Raw genomic sequence first — 20785 nt, forward strand, 5'->3', positions numbered from 1 at the left:
TTGTTTTTATGCATTTCTTGAAAATTTGACTTCCAAAAAGTGCATTATCATAACACTGACTTTGCGTGTAAGCATTGTGCTTGTATGTAAAAACACCAAAACTTTCTCAATAAGTGAAGAGATGTCCTCTTTGTACATCTGCATTTGTGAAAGGTAACAGTTTTTGAAGATCTAGGCTCTTTGGGCAACTACATATGCAGTGGTGACCCACTGCAGTTTTTGATCCATCTCATCAAACGACTTAGGTCACCTGTCACTGTATTTCAGATAACTGAAATTATAAACATGGGTGCTCAAAATTACCAACCATAGTGATCTACATGTATACATTTTGCTTTTGACCTATTTCTTTATGGATACAGTTCATCTGCTTACAACTGTTATATCTCTGCAACTGTTGTTAGCGTATCTTAGTGTGTATGCTTGCAAAAATATATATGTTATTGTTGCCTATTTCATTGTGTAAAGTGGCCTATGAAGTGTTCTGGTGCATTTCTCAAAGACCCTTTTAAAAACACAAATAAATATTTTTAAAAGAAATTTTTAAAATTATTTTTTCCAGAATTACATTTTCAGTACTTTGAGTTTTTGAGATTTCAACATTTGGAATTGTGATGTTTGAGATTATGTCTTCCAGGATTATGATTAGCTCCCCTGTTTGTTATGTTTCTTCACTGTAAAGTTACCCCTGCCCCACCTTCAACACTGCACTCATTGGAAGGAAGTCAATGTGTGCTGCCCACTCTTAAGAAGCCAGGAGTTATGTTCCACTTCCTTGAGGGCAGAGTACCTACATAAATTATTTGACATTTTGTGTATGAATGATTTTTCTCTTCTTTCCCATTTATTTATTCAATCATTTACTTGTATATCAACATGGATTCTTGTATATTTATTTAATACTTTGGTTCATAATCCAATGATAGATTATTTGTTTTGTTGCCCAAATTGTTGCAGCTTTGCCCTTTGGGAACAGTTTTAGTTTGCTCCTCTGTCCTTTTGACGTACCTTCCCTATTAGTGTGTGTGTGTGTGTGTGTGTGTGTGTATGTGTGTGTATGTGTGTGTATGTGTGTATGTGTGTCTATGTGTGTTTGTGTATGTGTGTGTATATGTGTGTGTATGTGTGTGTAGGTGTGTGTGTATGTGTGTGTACGTGTGTATGTGTGTACATGTGTATGCGTGTGTATGTGTGTATGCGTGTGTATGTGTGTGTGTATGTGTGTATGTGTGTGCATGTGTGTATGTGTGTGTATGTGTGTGTGTATGTGTGTATGTGTATGTGTGTGTGTGTATGTGTGTGTGTGTGTATGTGCGTGTGTTTTCTTTTGGAACTCACTGTCTTGCACTGCATGGTGCTCTAGTCTTATCTTGTTTATTTTCTGCTAAGTCACTGAAGCAGCAATTTTTCCAAGGAGCCTTGGTTTCATTTTATCAGAGAATGGTATTAGAAACCAAGATCCGGATGCTCTGTGTGTTTGTCCCTACAGAGGTACCATTGCTTCTAGGCCCTCTCGGGTGATGAGGCAAGGGAAATATACTTGTGTAAATACTAACTTATTTATATACACATATCTATAAATATTTTCATATGTAACCATCTGTATCTATGGTACACAAAATATGATTTCATAATGATGTCTCCAACTGTCATCTTTTACCACATGGACCATTCATTCTATTCTCTTCCCTTTGCTTATCTCTAGCTTCACACCCCATCAGTGAGAAACCTGGCTTCCACCATCTGCCATCCATTTACTTAATTGTTCAATTCCAGTACACATGTATAATAAGAGAATTGTTAACCTGTAACCCCATATGAAACAGCTTTCTTACCTAGAGTACGTGCTTATGTGCCATTCTTTTTGCCTTAAGTCTTATAGACTCTATTCATTTTCAAAGTTCCGTATACTAGTGCCTCCCCTCTCCTTTTTATTGATTTGTGATCTAATCTTTATTATTTTATTTTTTCTGCTTATACTGCTTTTACCTTTCTCTTCTTATTCTAGCTTCTTAAGGTCAAAGCTGAAGTTACTGACTTCAGAGTTTTCTTCTTCTTCTTCTTTTTTTTTTTTTTTTTTTGAGATGGACTCTCATACTGTCACCCCAGGCTGGACTGCAGTGGCGAAATCTCACCTCCCAGGTTCAAGTGACTCTCCTGTCTCAGGCTCTGGAGTAGCTGGGATTACAGGTGCACACCACAATGCCCAGCTAATTTTTGTATTTTTAGTAGAGATGGAGTTTCACCATGTTGGCCAGGCTTATCTTGAACTCCTGATTTCAGGTGATCCACTCGCCTAGGCCTCCCAAAGTGCTGGGATTACAGGCGTGAGCCACCATGCCGGCCTTCTTTTCTTTTCTTTTCCTTTCCTTCCTTCTTTCTTTTCTCTCTCTCTCTCTTTTTTTTTTGTTGTTTGTTTGTTTGTTTTTCTTGAGACAGAGTCTTGCTCTGCCACCCAGGCTGAAGTACAGTGGCATGATCATAGCTCACTGCAGCCTTGAACTCCTGGATCCTTCTGCTTCACCTCTCAAGTAGTTGGGACTACAGGTGCATGCCACTATACCTGACCAATTTTTTTGTTTGTTTGTTTTCTTTGCAGTTTTTATAGAGAGAGGGTCTTTCTATGTTGACCAGGCTAGTCTCAAACACCTGGCCTTAAGTTATCCTCTCTCTTCAACCTCCCAAAGTGCTGGGGTTGCAGGCATGAGCCATCATGCCTGACTATTCTTTTCTAATATGAGCATTTAGTGCTATAAATTTACCTCTATGTACTGCTTGGGCTGCATCCCACACATTCTGATATGATGTATTTTCATTTTTTTATTCTAAAATATACTGTATTTTCCCTTGTGATTTCTTTTTTGACCTATAGATTATAAGTGTGAAATTTAGTTTCTAAGTATTTGCAGTTTTTTCCAGATACATTTCTGTTACTGATTTCTATTTTAATTCCATTTTGGTCAGAGAATATACTTTGTATGACCCAAATCCTTTTAAATGTATTCAGACTTGCTTAATAGCCCAGAATATGGTCTGTCTTTGAAAATATTCTATATGCATTTGAAAAGAATGTGTATCATGTTGACGTTTTTGTTTGTTTTTTGGTGGAACGTTCTCTGAATGTTAATTAGGTCAAGTTGGTTGATAGAATCATTCAAGTTGTTGATATCTTTACTGATTTTCTTTCAGTGTCTATTAACTACTGAGAGGGAGGTGTTAAAATATGTTATTATAATCATGTATCTATTAATTTATCCTTGTAATTTTATTCATATTTTGTTTAACATATTTTGAAGGTTGGTTATTACAAATATAAACATTTATGATTCCTATCCTATGTCCTCTTGATAATTCAGCACCTTTATTTTTACTAAATGGGAAACAGCTTTTTCCCTGGTTATATATTTTTTTGCCCTGAAATCTACTTTTTCTGACATTAATATGGCCACTCCAGCTTTCTTGAGATTACTGTTTATATCCTTTTGCTTTTCAGTTATTTGTGTCTTTTTACTTAAAGTGGGTCTCTTATTGGTAGTATTTATTTGGGTCTTACTTTTTTGCTTATGTTTAATCAAATCTGGCAATCTCTTTGTTTTAATTGGGATGTCTAGACTATTTACATTTGATATGATTATTGAGATGGTTCAGTTTAAATGTAGCATCTTGGTATTTGTTTTCTATGTCTTATCTGTTTTTTGTTCCATTTTTCTTCTTTTTCTTTTTTTTTTTTTTTTTTTTTTTTTTTTTTGAGACGGAGTTTCGCTCTTGATACCCAGGCTGGAGTGCAATGGCGCGATCTCGGCTCACCGCAACCTCCGCCTCCTGGGTTCAGGCAATTCTCCTGCCTCAACCTCCTGAGTAGCTGGGATTACAGGCACGCGCCACCGTGCCCAGCTAATTTTTTGTATTAGTAGAGACGGGGTTTCACCATGTTGACCAGGATGGTCTCGATCTCTTGACCTCGTGATCCACCCGCCTCGGCCTCCCAAAGTGCTGGGATTACAGGCTTGAGCCACCCATTTTTCTTCTTTTTCTATCTTATTTTAGGCTAATTCAGTATTTTTAAAAAGTATTCTATTCATTTCCTCTACTGGTTTATTATCCATAATTCTTTATTGTGTTACTTTAGTTCTTATTTTATAGTTTATAGTAGTACATTCTTAATTATTAATTTTTACTATTATCTCAAATAAGACCCAGGGTCTATGATAAGTGGCCAAAAGTGCTGTAGGTAAATTTAAGTGAAATAGTGGAAATATTTATTTTTGAAAAATAAGTTTGGGGATAGTCAAAACACTGTAAGAATTATTCAAAGTTAAGAGAAGGAAAGGAATGTGCATCTGCATATATGCATGTTTACATTTGTAAGAAGTAAAGTTTGGGTGATCTGACTTCTATACTTTTACCAAACAACAGCAAAGCCTTTCCCTCTGCCATTCATTCATTCATTCAATCATTCAATAAATAAATAAATATTTGTGGGTACCTAGCATAGACCAAGTATGGAACATTTTTACTACTCAATGTCTGCTCAGCACTGTGTAACTTTGGAAGTTATACAATAAGCCAGAATAACTTTCTGATGAAACTTCCTGGAGGAATTTACACTATGATAAAAGAGATAGTAGATCTCTTCAAGTAGAGAGCCATTGCAAAAGCACAGCACAACATCTGGTATGTACCTAGGCGGAATGCACTGGGTTAAGGGTGTGGTTAGAATGACTTCGTTGAGTCTTGAATGCCCTTTAAAATCATATTTGACTTTTGGAAACCCAATTTCTGTTTCTTAATGAGATAAATGGCAAAACCTGAGGCTTGTTCAAAAACTCGTTTTTTGGAAAATATTTATCTAGTTTTTCTAGTGTCAATCATGGGGCAGATTGACACTAGAAATCTTCAGGCTGAAGATTCAGAGGTAAACAAACAGAACTCTTACTCTGAAAAGCAGTTAAAAATGCCCCTGTCACCTGTGCTTGGATATGTGGGATGACCAGTGGGATATGTGGGATGCACATTGTGGCAGACCCAGGTGTTCAGACCAACTCTTGCCACTTGGGATGGGCAGAAATGTCTTCTGTGTGAGTGCAGAGAACCACCAGGCAGTTGGAGTAATGGAGGCATTTAGACTTAGTAACACCTACCCCTCCAGCCAGAACTATGCAAAGACAAAACTGGCTTTCTTGAAGGATAAAAGTTTCTGTCATGGGCGCTATTCAAGTCCTGGCTTAATGACCACTTGGTGAGAATGTTGTTGAGGGAATTCAGACATCGGCTGGTGGGAATGAGACTGGACAACCTTATAGCTGGAGGGCATGTGATTTCATGAACTCCATGATGCCCCAATCCCCAGTGCTTTGGCATTTTCTGTCTGTAGCTGGGAGGCCGGATGGGCTCGCCTCACCATCTGCAGCCAGCCCATCATCCCAAGTCACAGCAGAGCACTGGGTGGCCCTATGTCTATCCAGGCAGGCGGTCAACATGCCCTGGGGCTTGCTGTAGACTCTTGAGCCCTTGAGATAAACCTGCCGCCCTGCACTGCATGTGCTAGAAAACATTCCTCCTCCCCAAACCCTAACCCCAGCGGGCTGCTTCTTTCCATGACCCTGAGGTCACTTGGCTTAAGTCTTGCAAGGCTGGAACCAGACAGCAGGGCAGGCTGTTTCGTAAGTGTTCCTTGATCTGTCCAAGTTTTGTATTTCCTTTAAAAGATCTTTCAGTTGTTATTTTTTTGTTTCCCCCCTTCTTTTCGTTAACTTGAAAACAGCAAACATATTTTGCCAAAGGAGAAAAACCCTCCATCACCCAAGGGAGTTCTTCTTAAATCACCCCTTAGTACACATTGTTTCTGAATGGATTTCTAGCCTGCCTGGCACTGGTTCTACCAATGAGATCACTCACAGAATTCGAGAAAAACATTTGGGACTTGTGGCCTTGATTTGAAAATCGCCCTGTCTCTGTTCTGTCATATTGCAGATCAGAAGACAAGGGACACTTACGTTGTATGTGTATAGAAGGGCACACCTGTTGTTTACCAGGTGTTGAAATAGAATGTCAACTGTAATGACAAGAAAGGTTTGAACCAGCAGGCCACTGTGTCACCATATTGAATGAACTCAAATCCAAACACCTTAATGTAATATTAAACATACCCATGGTGATCTGGTCCCAAATTCCTCTCTTTCTTCTTCTCCTGCCTATGTGCCTAGCCTTTCCGCAATAATCGGCCAAGTTGCTTCAAATTCTTGCCTTTAGCAATGCTACTTACATGTCTCCAAGAATTCTGGTTAGAAGGAGTGGGTACCATGGGATGGATTTCTCATTAACTGATTAGTACCCATCTTAGCAGAACTTGCTTTATCTCATGGTCTAGCAGAGAACTATAGAGTGGAGGTGGGATGGGAATGAGACAAGAAGATTTTGATGGAGAGGGGATGTGAAGCAAAGACCCTGATGTGAGCAGAGGCTAGGGAAGTAAGCAGGAAGGTAGGTGACCTAGGAAGAGCAGATGTAAGGATTGAATGGCAGGGTGAACATGGTGGCAAGTGTGTGCATTTTCTGCCTTGTCTCATCCAAGGATATTTCCCTGGTAGGTATTTAGACTACTCCTCCACTCACCTACCAAGAGCAACATGATGAAGACTTCTTGGCCATCGCTCAAGGGCTACTTCCTATAGATAAAACAAGGAAACAACAGAGGTAAAACCTGTTGGTTTTCCAGTACAAACCAAGCTCATATCCAGGAGTCCTTGGCTAGACTTTTGTGTGGCAGGTAGGGCCCTGGGCTTGGAGTCAGAAGACCTGGCTCCAGCCAAGCTCTGCCATGGACCAGCTATGAGATCTCGAGGCAACCTCAGTCCCCTCATCTGTCTAATGACATCAGGCTTCTGTATCCTTCCCTTGGATACTTCTGTGACACTATATACAGCTACTATTCCAGAGTTTCCTAAATCCATATCAACAAGCCAGACCTCTCCCTTGAGTTCCTGAGACCTGAACCCAAACTTCTCCAAACATCTCTATTTGGGATTTACATGTACCTAGAACTCAGCATGCCCAGTCAATCTGTTCACTTTCTTCCCAGACCTGCTCCTCTTTCTCATCCCTCTTAGGTGAATGGCACCATCATCTACCCATGGGCCCAACCAGAAATCCAGATGTTTGCCCCAGCTTCCCCTACACCTCCCATAGTCATCCAGTCACAAGCCCTGTATGTCCTCTTAAATATATCCTGAAGCATCCCTACTCCCCAACCCCCTTCCTACTTCTCTGAATGAAAATCTCTTCTCTCTCCTGGACCACTCAGAATCTTCCCCGCTCACCCCTCAGTCCAGCATCTGCACTGCCTAATTAGTATTCTTTTTTTTTGAGATAGAGTCTCCCTCTGTTGCCCAGGCTGAAATGCAGTGATGCAATCTCTGCTCATTGCAACCTCTGCCTTTTGGGTTCAAGTGATTCTCCTGCCTCAGCCTCCTGAGTAACTGGGATTACAGGTGCATGCCACCATGCCTGGTTAATTTTTGTATTTCTAATAGAGACAGGATTTCACTGTATTGGCCAGGCTGGTCTCGAACTCCTGACCTCAAGTGATCGGCCCACCTTGGCCTCCCAAAGTGCTGGATTACAGGCATGAGCCACTGCGCCTAGTCATCCTGAATTACTCTAAACTGCACAGGTAATCCATGTACCTGCCTTACTTAAAACCCTTAGCAATTACCTATTTATTTCCCCAGGGTAAAAATCCAATTTCCTTACCATGTCCTGAAATATACTCACCTGTGATCTGGCCCCAAGTTCCTCTCTGGATTTATCTCCTGTCCACCTCCCTTCCCATACTTCACACTCTACTTCAAGCCACACTCAGCTGCTCAAAGCACCATATGTGGGCACATTCTCTTTTATAACTTGAATGCCCTGCTGCTTGCTTGGCCTTCCTTTGGCCCCCTTCTTTGCCTGTTCAGCTCTGACTCTCCCATCGGGAATGAGACCATATTCCTCAGGAAACCTCCCTGCTTCTCCTGAGCCAGAATGGGCTGCCTCTGTGCTCTCTTAACTTACGGTGCCCTCCTGCCATGGCACCTAGGCCTGGGCATCGTCTATTTCCCTTGGTGGTCTGTGAGCTCCACCAATGTGAGCAGCACATCTCAGCCAGCTTTGTCTCCCCAGGGCCTGGCATGGTACCTAGCCTTTGATTCGTGCTTGCTGAATGAATGAATGACTGAGTCTCTGTCATCTCACAAAGTACTTACAAGAATTAAATGACGACACGCGGAAATACTTTGTAAACTGTAAATGTGTTAGGGATGTTTTTGAGAGTCAAGGGATTTAGAGAGGAAATGAGCATGCTAGCCCCTGGACAGTGAAACTGAAAGGATGTTGAGCTATGGTGTCCTAGGAAGCCGGGAGAGTACCAGGACCACTCTGAATATAAGGCATAAGACCTAGGACTGCTTGTGAAAGGAAACAAGCATCTTGAGAAATCACTTTGGGTCCTATGTACTCAGGGAGGATTTGTTTTTGTATGGTTCTGGTTTGTTCAGGAAGCACAGTCTGTCTTCCAATCAGGCACCCAGTGAGCAAACACATTTATAGCTTGAGGCCAGAGCTCCTTATGTTTATACGACTCTTTATGAGGTAAAACATGCAGACTTTTGGAACAATAAACTGTCTTTGTTACAGATGGACACTAGATTTTGATGGCATTTTTCCAGGGACCCTGGCAGCATCTGTGTTCTCATGTTCTTCTTGCCTGTGAGGCCTCTTCTCTGTGAGGAAGAAAGAAGACAGCAAATGGAAAACAGAGGCTGCTATTTTTATGTGGAGTGTGCACAATACCTATTCTACATCTCTGCCCATCCCCATCTTCTCCTCCTCCAGGGAGCACACAATTAAGGCTAGAAACTGAAGTGCAGCCCCTTTATTTATTTACCCCTAAAAATGCATACAGATTTCAGGCTCTCATTACCCCTTGAGTAGAGATTGCGAGAGAGAGAGAGAGCAGTTCTGTCTGTTTGGGTGACTATAACAAACGTACCTTAAACTGGGTAGCTTTTAAACAACAGAAATTTGTTGCTCACAGTTCTGGAGACTGGTAATTTCAAGATCAAAGCACCAGCAGATTCGGTGTCTGGTAAGAGCCCACTTCCTGGATCATAGATGATGCCTTCTTGCTGTATCCTCACATGGTAGAAGGACAAGGCAGCTCTCTGGGGACGTTTTTTATTTTCTGAAAAAATTAAGGGCACTAATTCAATCCATGAGGGCTGCACCCTCGTAACCCAATCACTTCTCAAAGGTCCCACCTCCTCATACTATCAAGTTGGAAATTAGGATTCAACATATGAATCTGTGGAGAAAGGGGACACAAAAACTCAGACCATAGCAGGTAGTGACAGAGATAGAATGAACCAGCTCCCATTGTGGGGGCAGGTGTGAATGGGGGCAGTGGCTGATCATGGACATGTGGATGTTTGCTGAGTGATGGATGAGCAAGTCCCTGCCACCTCCTAGGGATGTGTAGAATCTGTACTCTTGACGACCTTGGCAGTGCAATTATATTAGCAATGACATCCACCTTGAGGAGGATAAGACAGGTGTGAACAAGAAGGACAGTTTCTTTCTCTTTACAGCCTCCATTGTGTGGCATAAAAATTAGGGCCTCCATGTATCCAGGAAAACAGCATTATTATTCAATAACCATAGGTGCTTATTCCATACTGTTATGGACTGAACTGTGTCACCTCCAAATTCATATGTTGAAGCAGTAACTACCAGTATGACTGTATTTGGAGATGAGGTCTTCAAGAAGGTAATCAAGGTTAAATAAGGTCATAAGGATTAGAACCTAATCTGATAGGACTAGTGTCCTTATGAAAAGAGACACTATAGCTCTCTCTCTCTTTGTATACACAGAGAAAAAGTCATGTGAAAACACACCAAGAAGGTGGCTGTCTGTAAGCCAGGAAGAGAGGCCTCACCAGAAACCAATCTTCGTGGCACCTTAATCTTAAGCTTGAGCCTCCAGGACTCCAAGTAAGAAAATAAATACTCGTGGTTTAAGCCCCCCAGTGTATCCTCTTCTGTTATGGCAGCCCTAGCACACTGATATAAATGCCTACTGCCTGCAAAGTGCTTTGCCTTTGGGGGTTTGCAAAAGAGGATCCCCTCCAGGGATCCATGGTCTCACTGGGATTTTCCTGTTTGGGTCCTGTTTTTGAGTTTCCACAGGCAGCATTTCTTCCTGTGACAATATGGTGTAAGACAAAATTGTGGCCTGCCATGAAGTTTTCAGAGAAGGCACCCCTCATATCTCCAGGAAAGCCCACTGCCGCTCCCTCCTGCTCCTCTTCTCAGGAGTTTGTGGATCTGTCAGGCAAGTGACAGAGTCACTCTCAAGCTTCTGCTGTATAAGATTTCTGCCACAAATAGATGCTTGTCTCAGATGGCTCCAGCCAGGCTGATGGGGAGGATGTGAGTTCCCTAGCACTTCCCAGTTTGTAGCATAAGTGCATTAAAACTTCCATGTCTTACTTAAAATAGAACTCCTAAAGGCACACACATGACTTCAAGTTTTCTCAGCGTTTCATGACTTCTTAAAAAAACCTTGGACCAATTCAGTTTTCATTCTTGCAAACAGGGTATGAGTGTGAGTTTCTTCCCCAATGTCAACACTTGGTAATCTTACTATTCTTTCCAGTTTTATTTTAAAAGTAATGCCCACATGTGAAGGAAAGTACACTAAAATAGGACAGAATACTATGAAAAGTCTCCTTCTCCCTATCCTCACTCCATCCCATGCCCAATGGCAATCAACGTTAACCAGTTCTGGGTTCGATTGTTTAGGTGTTTGCCCTAAAATACTCTCTTTTTTGATTTATCAGCTTTCAACAGTATGTATTGACTCCTGCCAAATGAAGGTGTGTGCTGACTTATTCTCCACTGCCTCTGTGTCTTTCTAGCTTCATAATTTTAGACTGTATTCCACTTGATTCCTCACAAGAAAAATGAGGAACTCATGACCCCATTTTCCCCTCCAGCCTTCCTACTTCCTTCACCTTCTAACTTCTGCCTTTACTGCAATTCCCTTTTGTATTTACCGGGTTTGTAATAATTATATTCTACTCTGAAACCAAAGTTAAGTCTTCCCTGCTTTGTCTAAAGATTGATTCTAAATATTGAAAACCAATGCACAGTTTTTACAATCCTGTGAATACATAAAAATTATTTACTGAAGAATCAAGAAATAAATAATCCCAGGCAATGCAAAAGAAAACAGATTCTCTTTTCTTACCCTAATCAGTTTTTCAAAACTATGCCCTAATTTAGGTTGCTTCTAATTCTTATTTTCGTTTTATTCTGGGGCTCCATTTGCTTTTCATTTTTAAAGTAATTGACAATAGAAATAAACATCCTCTTTACTATATCATGAAGATCATCCAGTTTCTTAAGCATACCATTTTTTAATGACCAAATTTTGTCTCATTGTCTTCTAGGTATGTACCCCAGTTACCATGATGTTTTTCTAAAATTTTAATTACATGCTTAAATTATTTCTAATGTTTCTCGGATCCTATGACTTTCTTTTTCTTGGATTCCTCTTTCATCTCACTGGGGTGCACACACAGGTAATCTTTCAGAATAGGGGGATGAACAGTTGAGTCTTTGTTTTGTCTATAGGTTAATTCTGAAAATCAAAAATCAATAATCAATTTTTATAATTGTTAGTGACAAGCTGCCTCAGAAAACCCCCTCCTTGCAAGCTGACCCCACCCCCCCCACTCCTGATTGCTCTGCAGCTGCGTTCCTGAACCCCTACCAAGGCGCCACATCAAGGCTGCCAGACACGCTACAATTAAGCAAAGCCTGATTACAGCCATCTGGGCAGCTTGAGGGAGGACAGGGAAAACAAATGTTTGTTATCCATACTTACAAATTCCTGTTTGACACATACCTGAAAAATTCTGTTTTTTTTTTTAAACTGCCACCACAAAAGTCACAGGATGATGTATTGTAAGTCTGTCACAAGTTAACAAACTATCTCTGTGCCTGTTACAAGCTGATAGATTATCTCAGTCCTGAAACTCCCTTATGCCCCTCTCACCTCATATAAACCCCTCGTTTTGTAAGCTCGGGGCTACCTCCTCTGACTGTTACGGGGCAGCTCGGCAAGTTAATAAAACTTGCTTGCCTGACTTTGGGTCTGTTCTCCGTAATCTCAGCTAACCTTACAATAATATAACTGTACAAATATTATTTACTGAAGAATCAAGTAGCGTGGTTCTGAAAAACTATTTGCTCTGACATTTGAATGGTTTAATTGGATTGATGATTCTACATGGAAAAACAGATTCCCTTGGTACTACAGAGGCATCAATTGCTTCACTGGGTTACTCTTCTGGCATCCAAAATTACTGACGAGAAGGCAAAGCTTGGGTTAATTCTTATTTTTCTACAGTATCTACTTTCTGAAATCACTGAGAATATTCTGTTTATATTTCTAAATTTTATCACAATGTATATGAGTCCTTTTTATACTGTTTTTGCTCAATCTTCAGTGGGTCCTTCCAGGCTGAAATTCTTGTCTTTCCTTTGATAATGTTTCCCCTCATCTTCACTGGTGTGTGTGTGTGTGTGTGTGTGTGTGTGTGTGTGTGTGTGTGTGTGTTTTCTGGAATCCTGCTAGATGGATGTTGGATTTTGTGAATTGATACCTACATTTCTTTCAACTTTCCCCTCATAATTTTCATCCTTTCTTTCTGCATTACATTTGGGACTATTTCCTCAATGTTGTCTTCCAGCCCTTCTGAGAGACTGTGTTCAAGAAACTTCTCTTCCTGGGTCCACAAACGGCATGGTTTCAAAGGCAGGAATTACCCAGATCCATGCCTCCATCCAGGGACCAGAGGGGTTTCAAATGTAAAGTTATTTGTCTGGATTTCCCACACACAGGCTAGGTAGGGAAAGTCAGGTGGGGCTCCTTTGTCCCAAAAATCCTGTTGAAAGCTCTGGGAGGAGAGGGCTCTGTAACTCTGGGCTGTGGAGCAAGTAGCCAATCTGGTATCAGAGTCAAAGATCAATCACTCCGGAGAAAGTTTGAAAGAACTCCTCTCATTGGACGAGAACATGAATGGGGAGGGAATAACTCAAGGGTTAAAACTTCAACTGCTCCTTACCTTAAGGGATATCCCTATCTGGATTCCCCTCCCACAACAGCATGGGAGCTGTCTTTCTCTCTCTCTCTCTCTCTCTCTCTCTCTCTCTCTCTCTCTCTCTCATAAATTGCTCTTCTGCAAAACTCTTTGGGTCCACGATATTTATTCAAACAGCAAACTCACTGTGCCTTTGGGGCCCCCTTCTCATTCTTCGGGGTTAGAGAGGCCAAGAACCTCTTCAGAACGGGGAGCTGGGTATGCTCCCCCGGTTACATCTGTTGGCGAGCCAGCCAGAAGACACTGAACTTCCGAGTGGTGTGGTATTGGACCCCTTTTGCTTGCCAATCTGTCCTTTCCCTTCTTTTAAATTTGTTAAGGAGGTAAAAACCGGGTGCCTGTTGGCCATCTGAGTCTGACTAGCATGGCCACTGGACTAAAGACATGGGTGTCAGGTTTTCTGGGAATGGACTCTCTAACAACCCCCGGCTCTTTGGAACTGGGGGCATTGGTCAGCCCTGAACCAGCTTCCCTTTCTTCCTTGTGTTTAATTTCTCTCTTTCTCTGGGCCAAGCTGAGGATCAGTAGGAGGAAAGAGTGGTGGTCCCAAACTCCCAGTTCAGTCCGGTGGAGGTTGTGGCCCCACTTAGACCTCCTAAGAAAAAGCCACCTGTGTGAGCCACCCCTAGCCTTTCAGACCCCAACCTCCTGGGTCCAGATTTCCATAAGGCAAACTTCTTCCTGGCTCTTTCCTCTAAGATATTTTCTACACATGAGGCTACCACCCTTCTTGCTAGGACTTTTAGGCTTTTGGGGTGGCAGTCCAGGGACCTTGCCCATGGTGCCCTCAGGCTTATGCCTGTGAGGACTTCCTACAGGATAAATGCACAGGGCCATTCCCTTAGTCTGCAGTGCTAGATTATGTCCTAACAGAGCCAGAGTCTATCAGTGGGTACTGGAGGCTATAGGACATTTTGTTTTTTTGTCATCCTCAATTTCCCAATCCAACCGAGTGGTGCCTCAATCAGATAATGTATAATTTTTCTTGCCTAGAATTGGCTCTCTGTAAGGCAGAACTTCTCCATCTAGAATACCATAGTCAGACCTGGTCCAAGGCTCAAATACAACCCACGACCCTAGGGCAAATTCTAGAATGGAAAGTGGGGTGGGGAAGAAGGCCCAGGTCCCAAGGGCATTGTTGCAGCCCTCACTCGAGCTCTAAAATTAGGAAAAGGAAAGAGAATAAACATATACACAGATTCCACATATGCTTACCTGGTTCTGCATGCCCATGCTGCCATATGGAAGGAAAGAGAGTTCCTAGCCTCAGCAGGAACTCCCATTAAATATCATAAGGAAATATTAGACTTATTACAAGCTGTCCAAGAACCCAAAGAGCTAGCAGTCTTACACTGCCGGGGTCACCAGAAAGGAGATGAGAAGGAAGTGGAGGGCGATCATCGAGCTGACCTAGAGGCAAAAAGGGCAGCTAGACAAGAATTTACAGAAGGACCTTTAATATGGGAAAACCCTCTCCAGCGAACTAAACCGCAATGCTCATCAGAAGAGGTAGAGTGGGCAGTCTCCCAGGGACATAATCTTCTTCCTTCAGGGTGGCTAGCTACTGAGGAGGGAAAAATACTCCTACCTGCTGCCAGCCTGTGGAAAGTACTTAAAATCCTGCATCAATCCTTCCATATGGGTATAGAGAATACACATCAAATGGCCAAATCTGTATTTACAGAAAAAGGTCTCTTTAAGGCTGTCCAACAAATAGTCAAAGGATTGAAATATGCCAGAAAAATAATCCTTTGGCACATCACAAAGCTTCTCCTGGGGAAGAGCGAACGAGTCATTACACAGGTGAGGACTGGCAAATGGACTTTACCCATATATCTAAGTCTCAGGGATATCAATATCTGTTAGTATGTGTAGATACATACACAAACTGGGTGGAGGCTTTCCCCTGTAGAACAAAAAAAGCCCAAGAGGTAATAAAAGTCCTGATTAATGAAATAATCCCTAGATTCGGACTCCCTCGCTGTCTTCAAAGTGATAACGACCCCGCCTTCAAAGCTCCAGTGACCCAAGGAATTTCCAGGGCATTAGGAATACAGTATCATCTTCACTGTGCTTGGAGGCCTCAGTCCTCAGGGACAGTGGAGAAGATGAAGGAAATTCTTAAGAGGTACCTAAAGAAACTGGCACAGGAAACCACCTCCCGTGGCCTTCTCTATGACCCATAGCACTCTTAAGGGCTCAAAACTCTCCTCGGAAAATAGGACTCAGTCCCTATGAGACGCTTTATGGACGGCTCTTTCTTACTACTGATCTCCTATTAGACAAGGAAACAGCAGATCTAATAAAAGACATAACCTCCTTGGCTAAGTAGCAACAGGCTCTTAGGCCCTTACCTGAAGGGCAGCCCAGGGAAACAAGGGAAAGAGTTGTTCTGCCCTGGAGACTTGGTGCTTGTTAAGTCTCTCCCCTCAGACTCTCCCTGTCTAGGCCCATCTTGGGAAGGACCATTTTCAGTTATTCTGTCTACCCCAACGGCAGTTAAGGTGGTGGGAATTAAGTCGTGAATTCATCACACTCGGCTGAAGCCTTGGGCACCTCCTGAAGAAGATCATAGGCCCTCCACTCCGCAGCCTGAAGTTCCAGGAGACGACCCTTGGTACACTGCGAGCCGTTAGAGGATCTACGTTTGCTCTTCCAACAAGATCCCCCGGAAAGTAACTGCTCATGAGTCTAATTTATGTCCTGGCATTAACAGGACTATCACTCTTAACTTTACTATTTGAGACTGGATTCTATGCGGTCGCCTCTATGGATTGGCCTACATCTTATAAACTCTCCCTCAAATCATCCAGGACTTATAGGTCCCTTGGTCACCAATCTACAAATTCCATCTACCTCAAACTTCACTTGTGTGAATTCTACTAACAACTCCAATGCTTCCCTATGCCAAAACTTGGTTATTACCCCCAGGCCTCAGCTGCCTAGCACCAGGCTTATTCTTTGTTTGTGGCACCTCAGCTTACTGCTGCCTGAACAGCACCCCTGGGGAAATATGCCTCCTCTCCTTCCTAGTGCCCCCCACGATGATTTACACCGACTCTCAGGTGCAGAGTCTTCTCTTGCCAAGGCCACGCCATACTTGAACCCCAATTATTCCTTCCATAGTGGGGGCCGGAACAATAGGAGGACTTGGTACTGGCATTGGAGGAATTACTACCTCTACTCAGTTTTACTATAATCTATCCCGGGAGTTAAATGGTGACATGGAAAGGGTTGCTAATTCTTTCTGCAGAAGCAGCTTAACTCTTTAGCTGCCATGGCTCTTCAAAATAGAAGGGCCCTGGATCTGCTAACAACAGAGAGAGGAGGAACCTGTGTCTATTTAGGAGAAGAATGCTGGTACTTTGTAAACCAATCGGGTATTGTCTTAAACAAAGTTAAAAGAACTCAGAAATCAATCGAACGCAGGGCTAGAGACCGTCAAGAAACAGGATCACAGAGCTTAACAACTGGCTGTCCTGGCTGTACCCTCTCCTAGGCAGTTTATAACCATTCTATCATTGCTGGCCTTGAGGCCTCTTATCTTTAACCTTCTTGTCAAATTCGTTTCTTCTAGAATTGAGGCCATGAGGCTACAAGTGGTCCTGCAAATGGAACCCTGGATGTCCTTGGCTCATGAGCTCTATCGTGGACCTCTGGATCAACCTGCACCCCTGGAAGACTCACCTCTGGAGGAACCTCAACTGCAGGGCCCCTTCTATACCCCAATTCGGCAGGAAGTAGTTGGAGAGTGATCAACGCCCGTGTCCCAACAGCAGTTGGACTTTCCTGTTCAGAGGGGGGACTGAGGGACTGTGTTAAAGAAACTCCTCTTTCTGGGTCCACAAGCGGTGTGGTTTCAAAGGCAGGAATTTCCCAGTTCCACGCCTCCATCTGGGGACCAGAGGGGTTTCAAATGTAAAGTTCTTTGTCTGGGTTTCCCACACACAGGCTAGGTAGGGAAAGTCAGGTGGGACTCTTTTGTCCCAAAAATCCTGTTGAAAGCTCTGGGAGGAGGGGGCTCTGTAACTCTGGGCTGTGGAGCAAGTAGCCAATCTGGTATCAGAGTCAAAGATCAATCACTCCGGAGAAAGTTTGAAAGAACTCCTCTCATTGGACGAGAACATGAATAGGGAGGAAATAACTCAAGGGTTAAAACTTTAGCTGCTCCCTACCTGAAAGGATATCCCTCTCTGGATTCCCCTCCCGCAACAGCATGGGAGCTCTTTCTCTCTGTCTAATAAATCGCTCTTCTGCAAAACTCTTTGCGTCTGTGATATTTATTTGAACAGCAAACTCACCATGCCTACAGGACCCCTTTCCCCATTCTTTGGGGTTAGAGAGGCCAAGAACCTCTTCAGAACTGGGAGCTGGGTATGCTCCCCCCATTACACTTCTCTAAGACATTTACTTTCAAGAGCTCTGGCTGTCCTTGCTTATTCACTCATATTTAGTTGCAAATGTGCACAGGTAGAATATATGGACCCCACTCCATGCCCCCTCTCAGAATCAAAGCAAGAAAAACTTTTAAAGGGCAATTTTGTAATACCAAAAAGAACCAGGGTCACCCTCTAATAATACTACTGTGTAAGTTTCCAAACTGCGTGGATGATGTTAAGAAGCAGCTGGCAAACCAGCCACAGAGGAGGCAGAAGAATACACACAGATTTCCCTCACTGCACACACCCGTGCTCACGCTCGTGTCTGGTCACACAGCTCACATATCAACCCATTAAAAAGGAAACATCGGCCATCCAGGTGCTTAGAGTTCTCCCATTGCTGGCTTTTATTCTTTACTGTGGTCCTTACATGGAGAGCTGTCTCTGGTGGCTTCTCCATCATCACATGACTCATTTTGGTTTACTTTTGTGGAAGCGACTAACTTGGGAGCTGGGACTTTTCCCTCCTGCCAGAGCCTGAGGTTAACCACAGTGTTCCAAAGCCCCCGAGTGCTGGCCAGCCACTTGGAGGCATGCCCTTGCATCTGTTCGTCCTGTCCTTGTGGTTACTGGCCAGGAGAGGCCCAGACCTACGTTCCAAATGTGGACGGCCTATTAGAGGAGCGGCCCCATAGCCTGACATGCTCGCTTTTTCTGTGTCATCACTGATGTTATGAGAAAGAGAACATTGCCTTTGGACAACCTCAGCAGTGGCCGTCCAACTTAACTTGAGCAGAGAAGCCAGGTTCTTCCCAGGATTTGGTGATGAGACTCTTTGGAAATGCCTGTGGTTGAACTACATTTTTGTAGAGATTAACAGTTAAAATGAAATTACTCACAAAAGCCCTGTAATTTCCATTTTAGATGAGAAAACTGATGCTCAGCGGTGATAAATTGTCCCTGATCACTCAGCTTGAAAGTAGTAAAGTAGGGATTAAGACCCAGATTTTATGATTCCTAATTTGTATTTTTCATATCACTCCGAGAGATGTTTTTTAAGATTCTTTTTCTTAATGTGATAGTTGCTGGGATTAGATAGGAAGCTCTTTACTCCACTTCAGAGTTTCAGAGAAATCTCTGTTCTGGTTGCTAATGTCCAGCATCTCACTTTGTTCTGCTTTGGATCAAATCCTAAATTTGCTACTTAACAAGTGTGCGTTCTTGGTCAAGGTCATACAACATCTCTGAGTTTTAGTTTCCTCATCTGTAAGATGGAAGTAATAATTCTTACTTCCAGTAAAACCTCATCAGGATTGTTGTGAGATTTAAATGAGTTAATGTACATCAAGCACTAAGTAGGAGTTCAAAGAGGCGGTGGTGCTGGTGGTTGTCAGTGTGAAGGGAATTACTTTGAAATATGTTGGATGCATTGTGTCAGCTCATCTTCAGAATAGTAATTTAAAATGTAGCTACTTTGTAAAGATAGCAATCTTAAGCCATCAAACACTCTTGCCAAAAGCAACTGTAGAAAACAACCAACCAACCTCATTAAAAAATGGCCAAAGTACATGGAACACTTCTCAAAAGAAGACATACAGGTAGCCAATAAGCATATCAAAACTGTTCAACATCACTAATCATTACAGAAATGCAAATAAAAATCACAACGAGAGACCATCTCATGCTGGTCCGAATGGTTATTAAAATGTCAAAAAAATAAGAGATGCAGGCGAGGTTGTAGGAAAAAGGGAATGCTTATACACTGCTGGAAGGAATGTAAATTAGTTCAACTACTATGGAAAGCAGTTTGGGGATTTCTCAAAGAACTTAGAACTACCATTCAACCTAACAATCCCATTACTGGGTATAGACCCAAAGGAACAGAAATCATTCACTTAAAATACATACGTGCCCATATGTTCATTATAGCACTAATCACAATAACAAAGATATGGAATCATCCTAGGTGCCCAGCAGTGAATTACATAAAGAAAATGTGGTACATATACACAATGGAATACTATGTAGCCATTAAAAAAAAAACAAAATCATGTCCATTGTGGGAACATGGATGCAGCTGGAGGCCATTATGCAGGATCAGCAAACCAAAAACTGCATGTTCTCACTTATAAGTGGGAGCTGAACACTGAGTCCACATGGACATAAAGATGGAAACCACAGACACCGGACTACTTGAGGGAAAAGGGTGGGAAGATGGTGAGGGCTGAAAACGTAGCCGTCAAGTACTATGCTCACTACCTGGGTGATGAAATCATCTGTACGCCAAACCCCAGTGACGTGCAATTTACCATGTAACAACCCGGCACATGTACCCCTGAACCTAAAGTAAAAGTTGAGGAGACAGACACTGGGCATTCAATATGTGCAGACGTGGTCAGAGGACAGCAAGCCCCCTTCTTCCTTGTCCACAGGAATGGGTTCCTGAAGAAGGAATGGGAGCTGTGTGCGCAGTACGTAGGGCAATTTTTTGATGAGACAGCATCTTTTCTATCAGGGAAACAGGAATTTGTTAAGGGAGTACCGAGTGCTCAGAGGAGTGGGTACCATTTGTACTCGGTTCATTTGTGCTCACCAAGGTCAGAGGCAAACAAATGGAGGTGATTAATAACAGCTTTTGCATCTTGTAGGAAATGAATTTTAGACAAAATCTTGGGCTTTGGTGCTCTTTGAAACAGGTAAACGGGAAGCTGGGAGGAAAGCAGGCATCTTGTCTGCTACAAGAAGATTGTAACACTGGCTCCAGCCATCAATGGGGTGGAAAAATTAAGTTATTGCCTGTAAAGTGGCACAAGTCCATAAAGACACCAAACACAGAGAAAGGGAGGGAAGTTAAGAAATAAGGTACATTTGTGAAGAAAGGATGGGTGTCTGTTCACTGAGGAGAGACTTGTCTTTATGATAATATAAAGTGACCACACCCACGCGTACATACGCGGTAAATAAAGGGTCCCTCTAGTGCAGGGCGGCTGACAGTGGGGCCTTGATTATGTGTTCACCTGGGGAATTCTAAGAAGGTACGTCGTCCCAGCCTTTCAAAGCAAGAAGCCTACTTGCTTTTGGAAGTCATGGTGAATGGAATTTTAGGATTGATCTGTGCCAACCTTGTGTATAGAGGAAGAATGGGGGAGAAAGAGGGAATTTCTCTGGCAAGCTAGGGAAATGCTCTATGAAGGACATGTG

At 42.6% G+C, this 20785-nt stretch overlaps 1 long non-coding RNA gene across 3 annotated transcripts in view; it reads left to right on the forward strand.

Moving 5' to 3' along the window:
* LOC135272058 (uncharacterized) overlaps positions 1-17460 on the forward strand; it is a 90225-nt gene extending 72765 nt beyond the window's left edge. For 2 of the 3 annotated variants that reach the window (XR_010340164.1, XR_010340166.1), the window contains 2 exons: positions 9910-10029; positions 15705-17460. This is a non-coding gene — a long non-coding RNA (uncharacterized LOC135272058). Of the gene's footprint in view, positions 1-9909; positions 10030-10215; positions 14553-15704 lie in introns of those variants that run through there. The other variant, XR_010340165.1, reaches the window with a different exon arrangement.
* Positions 17461-20785: the final 3325 nt, after the last annotated feature.

The sequence above is a fragment of the Aotus nancymaae genome, unplaced genomic scaffold (genome assembly GCF_030222135.1).
Source record: "Aotus nancymaae isolate 86718 unplaced genomic scaffold, 86718_ANA_hifiasm-v0.15.2.pri h1tg000103l, whole genome shotgun sequence".
Taxonomy (NCBI): Eukaryota; Metazoa; Chordata; class Mammalia; order Primates; family Aotidae; genus Aotus; species Aotus nancymaae.